The sequence below is a fragment of the Mizuhopecten yessoensis genome, unplaced genomic scaffold (assembly GCF_002113885.1).
Source record: "Mizuhopecten yessoensis strain PY_sf001 unplaced genomic scaffold, ASM211388v2 scaffold2303, whole genome shotgun sequence".
In the NCBI taxonomy this organism is placed as follows: Eukaryota; Metazoa; Mollusca; class Bivalvia; order Pectinida; family Pectinidae; genus Mizuhopecten; species Mizuhopecten yessoensis.
Window position 1 is genome coordinate 35,224 of NW_018404479.1, and position 20,088 is coordinate 55,311.

The window sequence follows — 20,088 nt, forward strand, 5'->3', positions numbered from 1 at the left end:
CCCCCCCCCCCCCCCCTCCCTACTCTAAACACCTTAGTTGAGGGCCAAATATAGCATATAGCTTTAACAAATTTTCCAGGTCCCTTCTGTTTCTACACTCGTAATCAACACCTTTACACCGAAATATTTCAATCATAACGCATGCCCTTATTGTTATATAGGTGACGAACAATAGGATGAAAACCATTAAAAATGCATTGAATTGACATGGGGGACATCGAATTGCTAAACATATGCAAAATACCAGAAACCTTCTGATAATTGGAAACGAGTATTCCCCTTATTAATATTTCAAGATAGGAAAAGGAAATTTGTCGCTGAAATTACACTAAATTGTTTGTGTATGCTATTGTGACGAGTCCGTACGTCTGTACCGGAGATGGGCAATGTGAGTGACAATAATGTCTGTCAACGTAATGGTGTATCACACAAGAAATGCTGCGAGACAGTTTTGGTCTGGATCGGTGCCCTTGCTTGATGTGACCGTAAAAAATAGTCGTCGACGCGGGCTTTTCGTCACCTACTATATATCGCCTGATTGGCACGTGCATGCCTTGTATTTCAAAACACTGCGGAGTTAAATTGAAACATTAAGCATTTACAGACATGTTACATTTGCATTATATTGTCAACCCTGTCATAGTGTACACGGACGTTTACACGACAAAAGAGTTCATATAGACATGTACACGAAAAAAGCAATCGATAAAGATATTTGATAAAGATATCAACACAGCCAAACAACAGCTTCGTACAAGGTGTACGTTTTGTAGGACGATTACACAACAAAATAGTTTTGCACACAAAATAACAATTACATGAGACATTTACCTGACAAAACGATTAACAGAGAAATTAACCCACAATGAAGCGTATGTACATAAACAATAGCTTATAGAGGCAATTGTACGACGAAACAAATAAAAGAAAAAATAACCCGACAAAATAGACTATAAAGACATCTTCAATTCTAAATGGTTTATACAGAAATTTACGCAACAAATTAGTTTACTTGTGACCTAAAACATAAACCAGAAACATAGAAATCTTTTCGGAACTTTAGCAAAAAGTCCCCAGGGTAAAACGCCACCTGTTGTGTCATTGTAAATGTAACTGTCAACAGGTGGTGATAGTATACTTTATCATTTAATAATACGTAGTTAAAATAGCTGCATGTGATACAGGTTTAGGATTCGCAATGCAATTATCATATACGATATGTACGTACATGCACTTCTACATGTTAAAAGACCTACCAAAAACTGTTTCTGGTGTAGACGTTATGTATCCGAGAGAGACGTGGTAACTGCCCCGTTTTGTTTCAGGTATATCATCAAGTACGTAATTAATACTGGTTATATTTTTTTTAACAGCAGCATATTTGTGTTTTACACACACGGTATATAAGAAAATAATAGCAGCATATCTTCATCTAGGGACCAAAACACAAATTAAACTGAACATAAACTGCAATCTCCCCTGTCCTTGAAGACGGTATAACCAAATGGTAAGATTAACGAACTTCAAACCTAAAGCGTGCCGACGGATTGATATTCAAGAGGGCTGCAATTACTTTAGCATCAATGCAGGTCTTTTTCGAAACCATCTTACTCAGATTCTATCTCCTTTGTGTGTAGACAGAGGCAAATATAATGTACAATATGTTGCATCTGTCTAGAGGCAGGCTAGCTCAGACGCTTTGCATAAATACTGTATATTGATACTAAATAACACAATTATGTAAATACAATTTTCAAACTATAATTATAAGGGTTTTTTTATAACTTGTATCAATGTAATCGTGGTTATTTCGTTTTCTTAAGAGTCGGAGAAAAGACAAATCATTGCAAATTGTTACCGAGCTTTGATGGCACTGTAGTTTGGATCCGACAATAAATGTTCCATTTATATTTGAGTGTCTAAACGAGTATTTATAACCGTCATGGATCTATGTATGCAGAAGGCACTGCGTAATCGTACGGTTTACAGGAACTACTCAACCTGAATGACGTAATCGCTATCATTGTGCCGTAGAATACGCATTCTCTCTATATAAACAGGATGACCTAACCGTGACAATGACACACCCTTAACTTAAATATCTATTAGTAAGCACCTTTCTTTCTCGTCGCCCTTCTTCGACTTATCCAATCAATAATTTTACTGACTATTAGGTGTCTAGCCAGTCAATTTTATAAATCCGCCAGGTCCAACGATGGCGTTGGTTAGGCCGGGTCCGACGTGTCACGCGACATGCGCCTATAGTGACAGGTGATCGGTACAGGGTGGCTCATGGGACCAATGACAGTGTGATGCTTGTGACAACATCCAAACGAGTATTACAAAGGTGGGATGATTAGCTGTATGCTGTCTCCACACATTCGTCACTGGCAGGGTTTTTCATTACTGTAATCAAACTATATATTTTGACGAGGCTCAGATGATGAAGCTATACAGCACAAAAAGGAAAATCAAAATATAGGGAAAAATATGAGCAATGGGAGCAACAATCGGTTGGGTGGTCGTGTGGCGCAATGTATAGAGCACAAGCCTTTTACAAGGCGATCGAGAATCGATTCCCCGATCGGACGTAAAATGTTATTGGTTGATCACGTGTTACCTTCCACATTTTCAGACCCTCTGCACGCTTCCATCTGGACCGACAAAAATGATATGAAATAAGATGGAATAACTTGTTTTATAATTAGTGTTTACTAATTAATGTTTACATATATATACATAAATACGATAGTTTCGTCACTGTAAAAGTAATTACCATTAATCTTACCGGAAACAATGAACATGAGCAAAACACAGTTAAGCCTGTTTAATGGTTGCTTGTATATGATCGTATTTTATAAATATCTATAAATGATACACACAATCAATAATACTCTCTGTAATTAACACCGGGTAATAATGAACTTTACGGTACGGATAAGCGGGTTACAGATAACACGACCTCCCTCAACGATATTATGTCATAGGACGGGTCATGACGCATAGTTTTAATCATCGGTTACTTCTTTATTAATTTTTAGAGTTTTAAATTCTTCATTGATGTTTCTGCGAGGTCGTTAGAGCTAACATTTCCACGTTCCCCAGTGTCTTTAAATATATCTCCCGGAAACCAGCATGTCTAGTGCATGTGGATCTGGTTTTACTAAACAGATATTGATTTAGTATTTGTCAAGATTCCTGTTGATAAATAAGGCGTATTTCATGTTTATAGCGTTTACCCTAATGTACAGACAACATCGTGTGTCTGGAATTTGTTATTTTGTTAGTTATTAATGTACATTAAGATCATCTGTCTAAATTCATTCTTACTAATGGTGGCTAACGAGTATATTGCATGCTACTGGGACTGTGACAGTAAAGACAGATGTTTTCTCGTACACTGTATGAACCAATGATGAATATTTGAGCTTGGAATAAAGTAAGTAGGAGTAAGCAAGGACCAGATGACATATTATCAGTCATATGTCTTTTATGTTAAGCAAAAACATCGGAGAACATTAATTGGTAGCAGTTACATGAAATCGAAAACCTAGGAGAAATGACCTTTCCATATCTGATATTGACCTCTTAACACAACACATATCGATTAATGTGAACATTATTTTGAAAATAAATAATTTCGACTAAAGACGAGTAAAATATTTCTGTTTTAAATCACATTGTCATACGCAAGCGTTTATCAGGTGTCCTCCAATCTGTTATTTGACATGCTCCCCGTGTAAGTTGCGGTACGGAGAAACCAATTGGGCCTATGATTCTTTGATGTAAGGGCAAAACTTTCAAAATAATTCTACGAAGGGGAGATAATTGATTGATAGGTGTTTCGACATAGTCGTCACTATCAAGGTTGTGATCACTATAATTAAACTTTAGGAGTTGTCTTCAATAGTATATCAAATTTGAAAAAGTTCAGAGGACACATGACGCTGATTGCATTTTGTGAATATGCCAACAGCTCATCTACTGCAGGAGTCACACACGGGCAATTCATGTTATCAGTGAGAAAAATATCAGTTGCGTCCTTGTTAAAGATTTTACGATTGACTATCGCAATTGCTAAATATAGCAAATATCAGCTTCATCGTTATAGTATACAGTTAGAGTATGGGGTTGAGGGATATAACAAGTTTCTGGTGTCCCGAGACCAGGTCTATTTCCCGAGGCGAAGCCGAGGGAAATAGGCATGGTCAAGGGACACCAGAAACTTGCTACATGTATATATGCCTCAACCCCATACTTTAACCGTTTTATTATACCGATACACACTGGAGAGATGGTTTTAACTAGAAAATATTTGTAAGCTGTATAGCTTCACGTCCCAAATACCCTTTTGATGGCAATGGAGCCAAAAACTTACGAGTTCGGAAGCAAGCTCCGCCCACCTCGCGCGTCACTGCCGAGTTCGGTAACAAGCTCCGCCCACCTCTCGCCTGATTGGCTCGGCGGAAACACCCGAGTGTAGGTGTGTTTTAGTTCACAGACTAACACACAGGACTAAAACCCACTCAGGCAAAAGTGGGGATATATTCGATTTAACCAATTACTTTTATGTAGAGTAAATAAGGTAGAGGTGTAATAACATTAATTATTATATACCATCGCCAAAATAAGAACTGGGTAAAAAAAATAAGTTACGCCCCCTTAATGGTGTTATAATTATGATATGCTATCGCCCTTGTCACATATACATGTAGCTTGTATATCAAAGACATCAGCAGTTTAATATTGTAGATATTTTACAGCCGGAAAATTAGATAAATCTCTATGACCGCAGTTCTCATTTAACATTAAAAACTATTTAATGATTTACGCGTTCAGTACTACACACCGTCATCAACATATAGTGTTAATTATACCTCACAGTGCAGATTGTTAAATTACAAATCACGTGCCCTCCTTAAACTTTGTCATCTAACAGAGCATCACTTATTTAGTTATGACTTTTAGGGACTGTACTACTTCATTGATGTCTCCCCGAGGTCGTTAGAACTAACACGTCCTCTGTCACATGTGTCTGTATATCTCCCGGAAAACAGCTCGTATAGAGCATGTGAATCTTTGGACTAATTAGATATTGATTTAGGACCTGTCAAAGTTCTTGTTGATTAATCAGACTATTACATGTTTTTATCGTCACTCCCTTTATATATATATATTTATAAGAAGTAATTCCAACAATATATATATATATATATATATGTGGTAACCGAAAGTGTGGCTAGAATTCGATATTTCGTTGGTTATCAAGATACATGAGTATAACAGTGTAAAGTGTATCATACCTGATGTCTACTAACGATTTTGTTATATGATTGTTCTTTCGTCACCTTCATTAACGAAACGTAGTTGTCAGTTTACATGCGTGTCAATAAAAAGGAAACAAAACACTCGAAAACAAACAAAACACTCGAAAACAGACAAAACTCTTTAATTGGCAACAGTAACATGAAATAGACTACATGACTGTGAAATCGACTTCTAAGGCGAAAAATCCATAAACATAACTGAACCTGACTACATAGGAGAAACACTCGTAACATTACTGAAACCGACTTATTGAAGGACACAGTCTTAGCACAACTGAAACTGTATACACTATGTAAACAGTCTATAACTACTACAACATGAGTGAACAATCTTTACATTACTGAAATCGACTACATGAGGCCAACCCTTTTAACATAGTTAAATTAGCCAACATGACCGGACAAGTCTAAACATCGAGGATGCGATTAAATGAAAAACAATTCGAACGTAAATTATGTAGTATGCTAAGAAAAACCATACTTTACAAAATCACAATGTCATCTGCAACGTCAAGTTAATCTGGTTTCCTCCGACCCGTCAATCGGTACTGCACAGAGGCACCAATGGGGCCATTCCCTTGTCATGTAAGAGGAAAATCTTAGAAAAAAATTACTTCTAAAGATAATTTGGTGTGGACGGTCTTAACGTTGTCATCACCGACCGGGGTTGGTACATTTGTACATGCAGCTACAATCGAACTAAAGGGATTGTCGTTTAATAATAATTTGATATCCTGTCAAAATCGTCAAACATATCAAACGTTAGTGACATGTGCATTGGTTGTACGTCCCTGCAGCAGTAGTTAAGTTATATATGTATTATAGGAAATTTCAAAAAGGAGATAATATTAACTACATCGTGAAACAAAAACATATGTTTCGTTTCTTTAAAAGATATGGAAATGTTTCCACATTCAAACCATCAGCTATATGGACAGTTGGAATACAGTCTCAGAAAGTCTGGAAGCTTGTCTGACAGATATCAGTATCTGGATGAACGCTAACATGCTTAAACTTAATCAGGAAAAGACGGAACTAATCGTCTTTTCCCCAAAGTGTCAGCAAACAATGGCTCTCCAGCTCAAGGTTGGTGCCAGAACTATTGAGACTGTTCCAGCTGTTAAAAACCTAGGGGTATACTTTGACAGTTCTCTGAACATGGAGAAACAAGTGAACGCGATTGCCAAATCCTGTTACTACCAGATCAGGAACATCGGCTGTATTCGGCAGTTTCTAACTGCAGATGCATGCAAGATTTTGGTGCATTCACTTGTTACCTCTCGGTTGGATTATGGTAACGCCCTGCTCTGTGGTATATCTGACAAACTAACTAGTCGTCTGCAGAGGGTTCAGAACACTGCAGCACGGCTAGTTACTCGTACTCGAAAGAGAGAGCACATCACACCTGCGCTTTATTCGTTGCACTGGTTACCTGTACGATACAGGTCGCAGTACAAAATTCTGGTATACACATACAAGGCACTGAATGGAACAGCTCCTCAGTACCTACAGGAACTTGTTACCCTGTATCAGCCGTCAAGATCACTGCGGTCGGAGTCAGAATCTTTGTTGTGTGTCCCAAAATCTCGTACTGTGACCTACGGAAACAGATGCTTTGGGAGGGTTTCGGCTACGTTGTGGAATAGCTTACCATCTGCTATTAGGAAGTCGAATACCCTGGCCAAGTTCAAGAGGGACATAAAAACTCACCTCTTCACGTCTGCATATTAGAATCTTTGCAAAGACGTCATGTAAATGTGCACATTGCTTGTTAAATGTATGCAAGTGATTGCAAGCCTTTGTTGTTTGTTTTCACAATTATAACCATTACTATTATCCATATGTTGTAAAGCGCCTTAGAGTAATTTTACAAATTATATAGGGCGCTATATAAATGCTGTATATTATTATTATTATTATTATATAATGATTCCTTTGTTGAGTAGAGTAACTTATTCCTCGATTACGTTTCCATCACATGTAGGTTGTCGAATTCAGTAAGTTACCTCTGTCCTCTAACCCCCAATCGTTCCATCCACTATCACCTCCAATATATTCACACGTGGAGATAATGTTTAAACATGAGTCAAATCAGTTATGTATCTTACACAACAGTAACACTTTATATAGCAGTTCTTCAAAACATTTATAATAATCTTTATGTTCAATATTAACCGCATTTTTAAACATATACATTACAGTGGAGATAGGTTACAGATACAAACGCAGCACGGCCGCCTCCAACTTCGTACTTTAATACGACGGCTCATTACACGTAGTTTTATCAATCAATTATTTATTTATAACTTTTAATAGTCTTCTATTCTCAATTGATGTCGCTCCTCGTTCCCTAATGTAATCTATATTTCAGGAAAACCAGCATGTATATAGCATGTGCATATTTAAACTAATAAGGTATTGGTTTAATACCTGTCAAGGATCTTGTTGATAAATAAGGCTATTAAATGTTTATCTCGTTGTTTGCAAAGACGACATCTAGTGGTTGAAATTTGAATTAACGTCTGTTGTCTAGGTAATTCTGTGTAAACCCACCCACACCTTATGGAGAGTAATTATTGTATTGCATGGTATGACAACGGTAATGTTCAGGATATTCTTTTAGCACTTTCAATGACGTAATACATTTTGGAGCCTACATCAATGTCAGAAAAGGGCGAACAAACACTTGAAAATAGGATATGTATTAATATAAACTTTGGCAGCTAACAATGAGCGAACATAACATAGAAATCGACGACAGGATGAAAAAAAATCTTAAAATAACTGATATCGACTAAATAGTCAAAAAGGGTTTTGGCATCACAGACATCGACTTGATGGGAAAGACAAACCGTTAACCTAGAAGAGTAAATCGTTATAAAATCACAATGTCGGTCACAAACATTGATCAAGGTTTCCTCCGACCCGCCATGTGACATGTGTCCTGTGTCAGAAATAAGCAGCACAGGAGGCCCACGGGGCTCATGACTTCGTGATATAAGGGGGAAAACTCTCAAAACGTACTTCGGAATGGAGATAATTGGGTGAAGGTGGTCTCGACACATTCGTCATTGCCAAGATTTTCATCACTCTAACCAAACTATAGGGGATGTCTTTTACTAGGAATAAACTACATGTAAGACGAGATTCAGATGAGGCATTACTCCGATAGCATTTTGTAAAATCATGGATTTCACCAACTGCGTCTTTTGAAGCCGTTTGTTGTCAGATAGGTGAACGCAGCACACACAAAGGTTTTTGTACATCTTGAAACTTTAAACGTTTGTGTCCGTTATGACATCTAGTGGTTACGGCGCAGATAGTAAATTTACAAAAACTACATCATCTTTCAACTATTTTTTTCGAAACAAAATTGAGTCACTACACATGGTTTAATTGATTTGATTTTGTCTCCCTACGGTCGCTGGAAACAAACATGTCCTCTTTCCCCAAAATACACTCGGTTAGTGAGAGTATACATGTTAAATCTCAAATTTCTAACAGAGCAATGATTAACAATATCTATATACCAACACTTACCAAGTTATTGCATTTTGTCGAGATTCGGATTTGAAAGTTCATATCACAGTATTCAACTATCAGTTATTCAATATCTACTTTTTGAAATCACTGAATTTAAATTTATATCTACCCAAGGTCGTTAGAATAAAAACAAGTGCGGTGCCGTTCACGATGTCCTAGTGTCAAAAGACACCAACATGTTCAAATACCGCAGTGTTATACATACTGAACATATGAACATTAGCTCAAACAAGTCATCAGATGTAATATTATAAATGCAGTTAACAGATTATGGTATTTAAAACTTAATTTTAATGGTTTATATGTTTAATATTACCGTTTTGAACCTCTAGTGATAATTACCGGGCAGTACTGAAAGGCAACTAATAAAATACACCATATCATACCAAAAAAGGGTGATAATTACCGGGCAGTACTAAAAGGCAACTAATAAAATACACCATATCATACCAAAAAAGAGTGATAATTACCGGGCAGTACTGATAGGCAACTAATAAAATACACCACATAATACCAAAAAAGAGTGATAATTACGAATAGTTTTAATCATCCATTATTTATTTATTACTCTGTGTAATCTTTAATTCTTCTTTGCTATCTCCCCAAGGTCGTTAGATCCAACATGTGCTTTTCTATCTCCCGGGAACCAGTATGTTTAGAGCATTTGAATCCTTTCACTAATCAGGTATTGATTTTGCATTTGTCAAGATTTATGCCGATAAATAAGACTATTAGATGTTTATTTCGTTGTCCCTTATATACAGACACCATATTGTGACTAGATTTTCTTGGTTATCGAGGTACAATGTATGTTTATTCAACTTAATCCACACGTAGTGGCGATTTACGAGTACATGTCATGATATTTGGACTGTGAACATGAGGTTGTGTTGTGCTAACCTACAATCATTGATCTACTTTTAAGCCTACATCAATGTCCAAAAGAGCAAACAAAAAGGTATAATTATAGGCTATCTATCAGATGTCTTAATATCGGGCAAACCAGCGAATAAACATCGGCTTCGTGACAGAAATGGTTCGGAAAAATAGATATCTTACACATGGTAAAACAATATGAACATAACTGACACGACTAAGGAGAACTGTTACTGACATCAAAAAATCTAAATGAAAGAAACAATGACTTTGCTGATATCAACTAAATAGGGGAAGGTGATATGAACTGTAATCAGGAAGACAATATGAACTGCAATCAGGAAGACAAAATGAACTGCAATCAGAAAGACAAAAACTGCAACCAGGAAGACAATGTGAACTGCAATCAGGAAGACAAAATAAACTGCAATCAGAAAGACAATATGAACTGCAATCAGGAAGACAATATGAACTGCAATCAGAAAGACAAAATGAACTGCAATCAGGAAGACAAAATGAACTGCAATTAGGAAGACAATATGAACTGCAATCAGGAAGACGAGATGAACTGCAATCAGGAAGACAAGATGAACTGCAATCAGGAAGACAATATGAACTGCAATCAGGAAGACAATAAGAACTGCAATCAGTACACACAAATATACAAATTAAAAATGGTGACGTTACAATACAATTAATTCATCACTTTTTTTGTGCGCTCTTTCTAAAAGAAGTATTATTTGTCGTAACAATCTAACCTGGTACATTAGTGGACCGCAACATTTGACATTTTAATAAAACAGCTCGCACTATTGTTAAAAGCATGAGAGCGACTGGCATTTGTTTCCTTTACTACAGATTCTTATTAATAACATTTCATGAAGTAATGAGAAGCAAAAATGCTTAAGGCATCCTTGAACTATCCTTCATTCAGCTTTGAATCAAACTACGAACAAATGCATTTGTATATAATTACACGCATGGTCAAGCCATCACGTCCTTGAACTTACGATTCATTACCACAGATAGGTTTTTTGGAAACAAATAAATTGCGATAGCATATCAAGGATTCCAACATGTAGGTTTTATTAACTAATTATTGAATTATCAATCTCACGAGAGAAACGATATATACACCCAGGCCAATATGATACTGGGCAATCAAAGCAATAAATAGGGGCATGGTTCCATAGAACGAGGCGATGGTACAAATCAATAGGTCGGGAATCGTACACATTGTCGCCTGTAACCTGACCAATATGTCTTAAGGAAAGACCGTTGGTCATTCACAACTGACCGGTCCTGTTTGCATAACACACACACACACACACATACGGATAGTACACCACTATAGATACATATATATATGGCATTGATGACCTAAAAGTGCAGCGCGTGACAGAAACATCATAGGTCTTTATCAGTTCAACTGGTAAATGTAAGCTTATATGTGTATTGTTTCTAATACCGCCGGGAGTAACACAGCGACAGCTGTACATGTATAATCACTGAAAATACAGGGATCACCAACGGTCAGCGTAGGGTCACTCTCCGGAAAATTATAAGGATAGAAAAATACAAATCTTTTCCAATGTCCTGTCAAATTAGTGTAAATACTCTGAGGTATGTTCGTGTTTAGTGAACTTTTTCATTTCGGATATCGAAAATATTTAAACTCATTATGACTGCCTCAGATTAGTTTTCAAAAACATTTTGTATATAATAGACCAATCGAAATTGAGGCAAGAAAGTTTCGTATTTAACCTGTTTTAGATTATTTAATTCCACTTAAAAAAATAAGCTACATGATGTATATAAAAGATATCGTTTACGTTTAGAACGCATGTTTCAAGAATCAAAATGGGTTTAAAACGAATTGACCACAACATCGAAAACGACCATACAAAACCCTGACATGATTTATGTGACAACTACCTTTTGCATAGGTTGTCCCGTCACTGAAATACATACGGTGAAAATATGTTTAAAAATGCTTACTCACCAAAATGCTGACAAAGTTTAAAACATTTCCACTTCAGCACAATTCACTATCACTTGTCTATGTGGCCTGAGTTGGCAGCAGTGTCCATAGTCGGTGAACGTCTCAAAACAACATCTGCTGCAAAATAAAACAACCAATCACACGGTTAGAAAACATCCATGTAAGCCAGGGTAACATTTGGATCATTTAAACACATAGTGATCGTCAAACGTGTCAGATATTCGGAGAGTGCAGTATAAATACCACACAGTTTTGTCGCATTCCTTCTAGTTCAATTCGGGAATTAAAACATAAAAATGTTATCACTGATGAAGATTCGAAAATGTCTTCTTTAAGCTTAACAAATCCTGTTTTTTTTCTGAGCACCAAAAAAGTGTAGAGAAACAGAGAATGGACAAAAAGTCAATCAACCACCCTACCAAGCCGGCATTGTCCTTGACAAACAAATCATAGCAGCTTTAAGATTCGCCGCAGCTTACAGCAAACTCCTTTCATGATAAATGTCGATTCGTTTCAGCGCCGAGTCCCAACCCTAGAATAATATACGTTAGGTTTTACGATAGTTTTACTCGCTCGAATCATTTTCACTATCCACTCCCTTGTGTCGAGAAATGACGGTCGTTTGTCGGGAATGTAATCAAAGATTACACTCGAGTAAAGATCGTGGAAAACGAATCTAAAGTTGTAGGTTTAGTGTTAAAAGGGAAAGTATAACTGCAAATGAATGGACAGTGGGTTACTTTGGGACACTCCATGCAGTACTTCGGCCATTACCTCGTTCGTCTCTTATACTATCGACCAGTTTCGGATGATTAGTTCGCTTGAACAATTTCTAAACCATACATGAAAAAAGCAAATACACAATTTAAGTTCAAGGACAACGTGGTGATGCGAAGTAATTTGGTTTAGCATTATTGGATACATGGTTCGAAAGGTATTGTTGAATGAATAAATAAATGTAAAGACTGATAGGGTCGAAACATGGAGAAGGTATCAATGATTTCGTTGTAAGGGCAATATAAGGGGTAGGCGTTCATTTCGTTGTAGATGAAGTGAGGGATCGTAGATAAATGACAGGTTGGGAAATTATTTCGTCATAAAAGCAATTATTATAAAGCTAAAAAGCAGCTAGGTTTAAAAATCACATCGCGATTGACCTAGTAAAAAAGGCGCAGATTTGGAAAATAATTTCGTTATAGAGGCAGACAAATATCAGAAATCATTTTCTTATATTGGCAGGCATGCATGGACAATTATTTGGTTATAAAAGCAGAGACATGAGATAGATGCAGGGAGAGATGAGAATTGTTTCGTTATCGAAGCATTTAGGAATAGGAAATCAATTTCATTTTAATGGAATCATTTTACTTTTCCTTTCTGGATTCAATTCTGTTCGTGATTTTGAAGATGATGCATTCGATTAAAAATCTTTGGAGTCAACGATGGACACAAAGATGATCAATCCTGACTCTAAAACTGAGATATGTATCACCATGTTTCAAATTTAACAAGTCTTATTATTTTTTTAATCTAAAATCAATATCTTCTATTTGTTTCTCAAATGATTTGCCGCAAAATGTATCTCAGAACGGTTTCGTGACGACCACCGTTGCCCCGTTAGAGATTGCATCACTGGTAACAGTTGCTGGTTGAAGCGTTATTACAGCGGGTTATGAAACTGTTGTGTTACATGTACCATCCCTTAGGCTACATAGTTGTAAGTGTTCACGAGATCATCAGCGAGAAACCCTATACAAATCTTTATATCGCATTATCAATACCAATTAGCGGGCACTCTCAGCTTGTTATGTAACGAAAAAAGACACGCGATGGGACTTTTTATCTCTTTTCAAATAATAACAACTTTATCATTATATTTCAACACTAGATTATATAGTACACGGGCTTATAAGTGGATAGAGGCATGCAGGCTCACGTGAATGAACCCAATACACATAGATTCATAAAATACATATATGTACATGGACATACACTTATTTGTTTGTATAAGAACATAGACAGAGACATGGAATATATTTATACAATTTGTGTATTAACATGCTAACTCATTTAATACAAATACGTGAGCATGTATGATATGTATATTAACTTGGTAGAGTTGTATAAATACATGTATATGTATTTCAGTGACATTTCAACGTAAGAAAACCATGACTAATATTTATATCGACATACTAGCCTTAGTGTAAAAATATTGACTTGAAGAAACATGTGATACAGTTTACATTGTATAAACAGAAACAGAAAATATCTCGTTCGTAAACATGCATACATTTATTGCAGTAAAGATATAGGTACATACAATTAAGCATTACATTTCCCATCCTTTTCAATTTAAATACTCTTTCTCGTATCGGTTTCATAAAACAGGAGTTCCCAAAGATTCTACCTTAGCCCCTCTTGTATTAGAACCGCGAACAATTTATCAATTAACAAACTCAATAAAGAAGGCGTGTTTTAAAAATGTTTCGAATGTACACTTATTGAAGGAAAAAAAAGTATAATAGTTTTGGATTGAAAAAATAACTTGAGAGCTTATACCAAATCCTAGCTTTTCAACGTAAATTTTACTGTTACGTGTATAATATGAAACTACATGTTTTTCCCTAGAATAAAAACACACATTAAACTATAAAGGCATTATCTGACTGTAAATTCCTCTGAATGACAGACAACATAAGGATGGTACATATCTTTGAAAATGAAAATAGGCATTACAGTAATCACAGAGAAATGAAGGTTCCAACATGAATTTGCAAACTAAAGGGAAACAACTCGTTAATATGTTTGTTTTTACATGTACTATTTAAGATTTCTTTCTTTGAATCCACATTTTCTGTTTATTTTCCCAAATATTTGTCCTTTTACTTAAAATGTATTAAACATAATGATTATTTTCTTGGATTTTAAAACCATTTTTTTAATCTGATTGAAATTTATCACAAAAGGTGACAAAATATTTTGTGAAAAATAATGCATACAATTCGACGCTTTTTTGTGAGTTACATGTTCAAGGTTCAGGTAGAGCGAGGAACCTAGTGCTCGTAAACCAAAGCTGGGCTGTTAGAAACGTTACAGTGCATCGTTTTGGACAATACATTGGTTTAAAATCGGCATGTGGTACATGCCAACCTTTATTATAACGTTAGACCACTACAATGGACGAAGATGTATGGAACAGTGACGTCATACCAGCATTGTTCACAAATAGAGAGCCATTCCCATACCATGATAGACTTGAAAAGCTGAACCAGAATTTATCAAAATGTGATAAGAATCCGATAGAATGCTTGTACCTTCCCATCGTTGTCGTAGCTATATATGACTGGATACATGACAACACATTCTTTAAATTCCCGGAACGATCTTGGTATTTACAAGTTTATTTCTACTGTAGACAATTCTTTTTATCTGTATTAATGATACATGTTTTAGACTCCTTTATTTGGAACAACGGCACTACAGTAAATAAGCCCGGCGATTGTACAGTAAAATGGTACCAATTTAAATTTAAATGTAATCGTTGGTCGCTTATTCTCTCTAAACAATCATTTCGACAATAGGCTCTAAATGGGTGTAACCGTAGCATCGGATTTAATTTATCATTAGAGGTGAATTAAAATGTTTCCCTCCTTCAGAACACCCATACTCCACATCATTTAAAGATGTGATTAAAACAAAGGCATAGTCACAGGCGACGTAATCGCCTGACGTTTATGTTGAATCACCTAGCGTTCTAACTGTTAAAAAAACGATCGATAAATATATGGTGAGTATAGGATTATACATGGGAAAGCTTTTCTGTCAACTTAAAAGCAACTTCTGTATAGTAGTGGGCCGATAGCATCTTTACTCGTTACGTTTTCTACATTACACTAACGCCATCTGACGGATAAAGTGCCAACAATAATCTAATAATGACCATCATACATGCTCCCGAGTCTCGCATTTTTCACAAAATTTTGTTTTCAATGATTCAAGAAAATTGGCTACATAATCTTAAGAGTTTTACATCCCAAATAATGAAAACTGATATTTTGTTTCGTGTGTAAGCTTTCATCACTGAGACTGATAGTGTTGAAGAAGGGTGTTATCAGCTTTGGAGTTATGTCAAGATTTGATGGGATGAAATTAAAGGGGGAACGTCTGGTGTGATGTGTGTAACCCACAATACAGTGTGAAGGATATTTAATTATTTTCAGCAAGAGCACAAACGAGTCAACTGATTTGTTGATCTAAGATTTATTGCACGCTAATTCTGTAGCATAACATGTTTAATCTCCGCTCGGATACAATCACGCATGCAGAGCTTTCAGTTTCCTGTGTATTTTAATTAGTCAAAATGTAAAACTACAGCTAGACTCGACCGCTTACATCCTCTCATCATCAGTTCTTTGTAGTCGAACGCGCCGACGCCAATATGGTGTTGTTGTAAGACTAAGACCGGGTTAAGCGTCTAATAAAGTCTCGTGTCGTGCACTTTTTGTCCTTTATGTTAACGGATTTCAATCAGTACATCGATACATCGATACTGTGAATTATTTCATTTCACGAATTAAACGCGATAGTTCGCGAGGTACATTTAAAATAGATCAATTATTCAGTCATTTGTGTAGAAGTCGGGTACCTTGATGATCCTTGGAACTGGCATGAGCTTGTTTTATATTAAAACAATTGGAAATACAAGTGGGTGTAATGGTATAGCATTTATTAAAGAAAATAAAAAATGAGTCATTTTAAATAGCACATTTGGTTCCCATAGTATCGCTGTTCTTTCTCTTTTTCTTTTTCTTTCTCTTTTTGTTTCTGTTGTTGTAATGCTAGTATTATACATATTATTTGATACCCAGTTGTGCCATGTTTGTAAATCTGATGTATATATTTGAGGAAAAGGCGAAAATAATGTTGTAATAACTTGTGCCCAATCCTGTTGTCACTATTTTGGCAATAAAATATGTTTAAACTAAACTGATGATGTCACAGACTGTATGGCTATAAAACAAATAAAAAAGAAGAGACTAAATTGCTACGGGATGGCAACTCATTTGTCTTTGATACATGTAACCATCAAATATTCTTAAAAACTATTGTTGGCTGGCAAATTATTTTTAATGCCATTCTGAGAAAGGATTCATGTACATATGTAGGTTTCCGGAATAAGCCTTTATTACTTCCCCTTTATTTAGCTGTATACTTATATTAGCCTACTTACTAAAAAAATATTTCCCCATAAAATGGCTTAAAAGTATTTAATGGCGTTTAAAACAAAGTTGTTGTTTTTTCATACGATGGATTGTTTTATTGTAAACATTAAGCACGATGCTATAAAACAATGATTACACAAAATGTATAAACGTATTTTGTAACAGAGGAATTAATAGTAAAACAGCTACTTTATCAAAAACGACATACAATACATACAGTGTGTTGGCGACTGTAACACAAGCACATACGTGATATATAACATGTAAATATACACGCTATATAATCTACAACAACTAAGAAACATGCCATATTATTTTAGTGGCCCGGATGTTAGCGCGCATTGCGGGAGAAAACATGAGTACCCGGAGAAAACCCACGTGGTCGGGCAGATACTGTAACCCCGTACCGTTCACGTCCGATCGGGGAATCGAACCACGGCCATCTTGATAAAAGGCTAACGCGCTATCCGTTGTGCTTCCAACTACTCCATATACACGTGATAATGGGATGCCAGCGTTATTTTGCGAGAAAGAATACAATCTTGCCTATTGTTGAATTCCCCTTGCTATTTTCAGCACACAATTTGCGATGTTTTAACCTCAAATCGACGGTAAGTGAAATTATATGGACTGAAGCTGGGATTTCCACACTTATGTGTGTTTCTTTCATATCTAATATGTATATCAAACTACATCGGCAAAACCACCGGTTTGAAAGGAGAGGGTGTGATATTGAAAGGTTGCGTGATCTATAAATATTTTATTCAGAAAAAAAGAAAAAACACAAATGTTATCATGCAACCTGGTCATTATGTTTACATTATAACGTTTAATGTAAAATGAATAATTGAAATTCTAAGTGTTGGACAGCTAAGTTTCGTGTTACTTGCGGGACCTAATCATAGTATAGCTCCATACTGTAATTACTACACTAAACATCACTATATAAACTGTATACATATTTCACAACATGACCTATTAGAAACGAAGTTGACATCGTGCAGACTACCTCTTTCACCATAACGAGAAGTGAACCACAGAGAATGGGCAACTTGGGATTTATTATAACTGGATCAATAAAGAAGTCAGACGGCACCACAGAATCATCTATATATGTGTAACTATCATTCGCAAGCCAATTAATATTTCAAGACTGAATCCTTCTATATTTGTATTAGTGCAAAGACATTACTACAGCCCATTAAACCGTACTATTATCACTATATGAAGACATGAGTTGTTGTTATTCCCTTTTGTCTGGGTTTATTCTAAACAATGTAGTAGTGTCTACATGTGAAACCTATTATAAACGTACTGTATATATATATGAGCAGTTTACGTCATTTTGTGTAATGTTATAAACACTGTCTAGATCATCGTGTGTAATACTACATGTTATATACACTGCTTAGATCATCATGTGTAATACTTTATGTTATATACACTGCTTAGATCATCGTGTGTAATACTTTATGCTATATACACTGCCTTAATCATCGTGTGTAATACTACATGTTATAACCACTACCTAAATCATCGTATGTAATAATACATGTTATATACACTACCTAAATCATCGTGTGTAATACTATACAATTAGGTCAATATCACTCTTTCAGGTTCATATCACATCATATTTACCAGCACAAAAGCCCATAACTGTTTTATTATATGCTTCAACAATAAAATAAAACAAAACAAAACTAAAGGTTCTGATTTTTGTACGCAAGCATCCGTGGTAAATTTAGCCAGGTTTGAATACCACAGTTCATCATTGTAGCTTTCGAAGGCATCGTCTAGATTATTTTTCTTAATGTAAGCAGGGAGGACATGCACTGCTTGTTCAATGGCCTTTTTTTTACGTTAACAGCATCTTTATCCTCGAATAGTTTTGGTAATTTTCCTAACGGAGGAGAAACGTTCGCCAGCAGCCATCTTCTAATGTCGTCTGACAGATCGCGTTCCGGTCTAACTGCGCATGCGCTACGACAGGTTCCGGGGAATTTCCATACAGGCTATATTTAGAAATCGATATTCACCGGATAACCAGTCTACATGAGTTTTTGAGGACTGATCACGTGTATAGGATCCGACCAATGTGATTGCGAGAAATGTTCATGCATATAATAACACATGTTATGTACACTGCCTAGAGCTACACTGCCTTAAGCATCGTGTGTAATACTACATGATATATACACTACCTATATCATCGTGTGTAATACTATATGTTATATACACTGCCTTAATCATCGTGTGTAATACTACATGATATATACACTACCTTTATCATCGTGTGTAAAACTACATGTTATATACACTATACCTATATCATCGTATGTAATACTACATGTTATATACACTACCTAAATCATCGTGTGTAATACTACATGATATATACACTATACCTATATCATCGTATGTAATAATACATGTTATATAAACTACCTAAATCATCGTGTGTAATACTACATGTTATATACACTGCCTAAATCATCGTATGTAATACTACATGATATATACACTATACCTATATCATCGTATGTAATACTACATGTTATATACACTGCCTTAATCATCGTGTGTAATACTACATGTTATATACACTACCTAAATCATTGTATGTAATACTACATGTTATATACACTACCTAAATCATCGTATGTAATACTACATGTTATATACACTACCTAGATCATTGTATGTAATATTACATATTATATACACTGCCTAAATCATCGTGTGTAATAATACATGTTATATACACTACATATATCATCGTGTGTAATACTACATGTTATATACACTACCTAGATCATTGTATGTAATAATACATGTTATATACACTACCTAAATCATCGTATGTAATACTACATGTTATATACACTACCTATACCATCGTGTGTAATACTACATGTTATATCCACTACCTAAATCATCGTATGTAATACTACATTTTATATACACTACCTATATCATCGTGCGTAATACTACATGTTATATACACTACCTATATCATCGTGTGTAATACTACACGTTATATACGTATACACTGCCTATATCATCGTATGTAATACTGCATGTTATATACACTACCTATATCATCGTGTATAAT

General features: G+C 35.6%; 1 protein-coding gene across 7 annotated transcripts in view; it reads right to left on the reverse strand.

Annotated features, from left to right (window-relative positions):
• Positions 1–20,088, reverse strand: part of LOC110445425 (growth hormone secretagogue receptor type 1-like) — a 126,848-nt gene that overhangs the window by 33,606 nt on the left and 73,154 nt on the right. For 5 of the 7 annotated variants that reach the window (XM_021490044.1, XM_021490042.1, XM_021490043.1 and 2 more), the window contains one exon: positions 11,749–11,865. The gene's annotated coding sequence lies outside the window, so the exon portion shown is untranslated. Of the gene's footprint in view, positions 1–11,744; positions 11,866–20,088 lie in introns of all 7 variants that reach the window. The other 2 variants (XM_021490047.1, XM_021490045.1) reach the window with 2 other exon arrangements.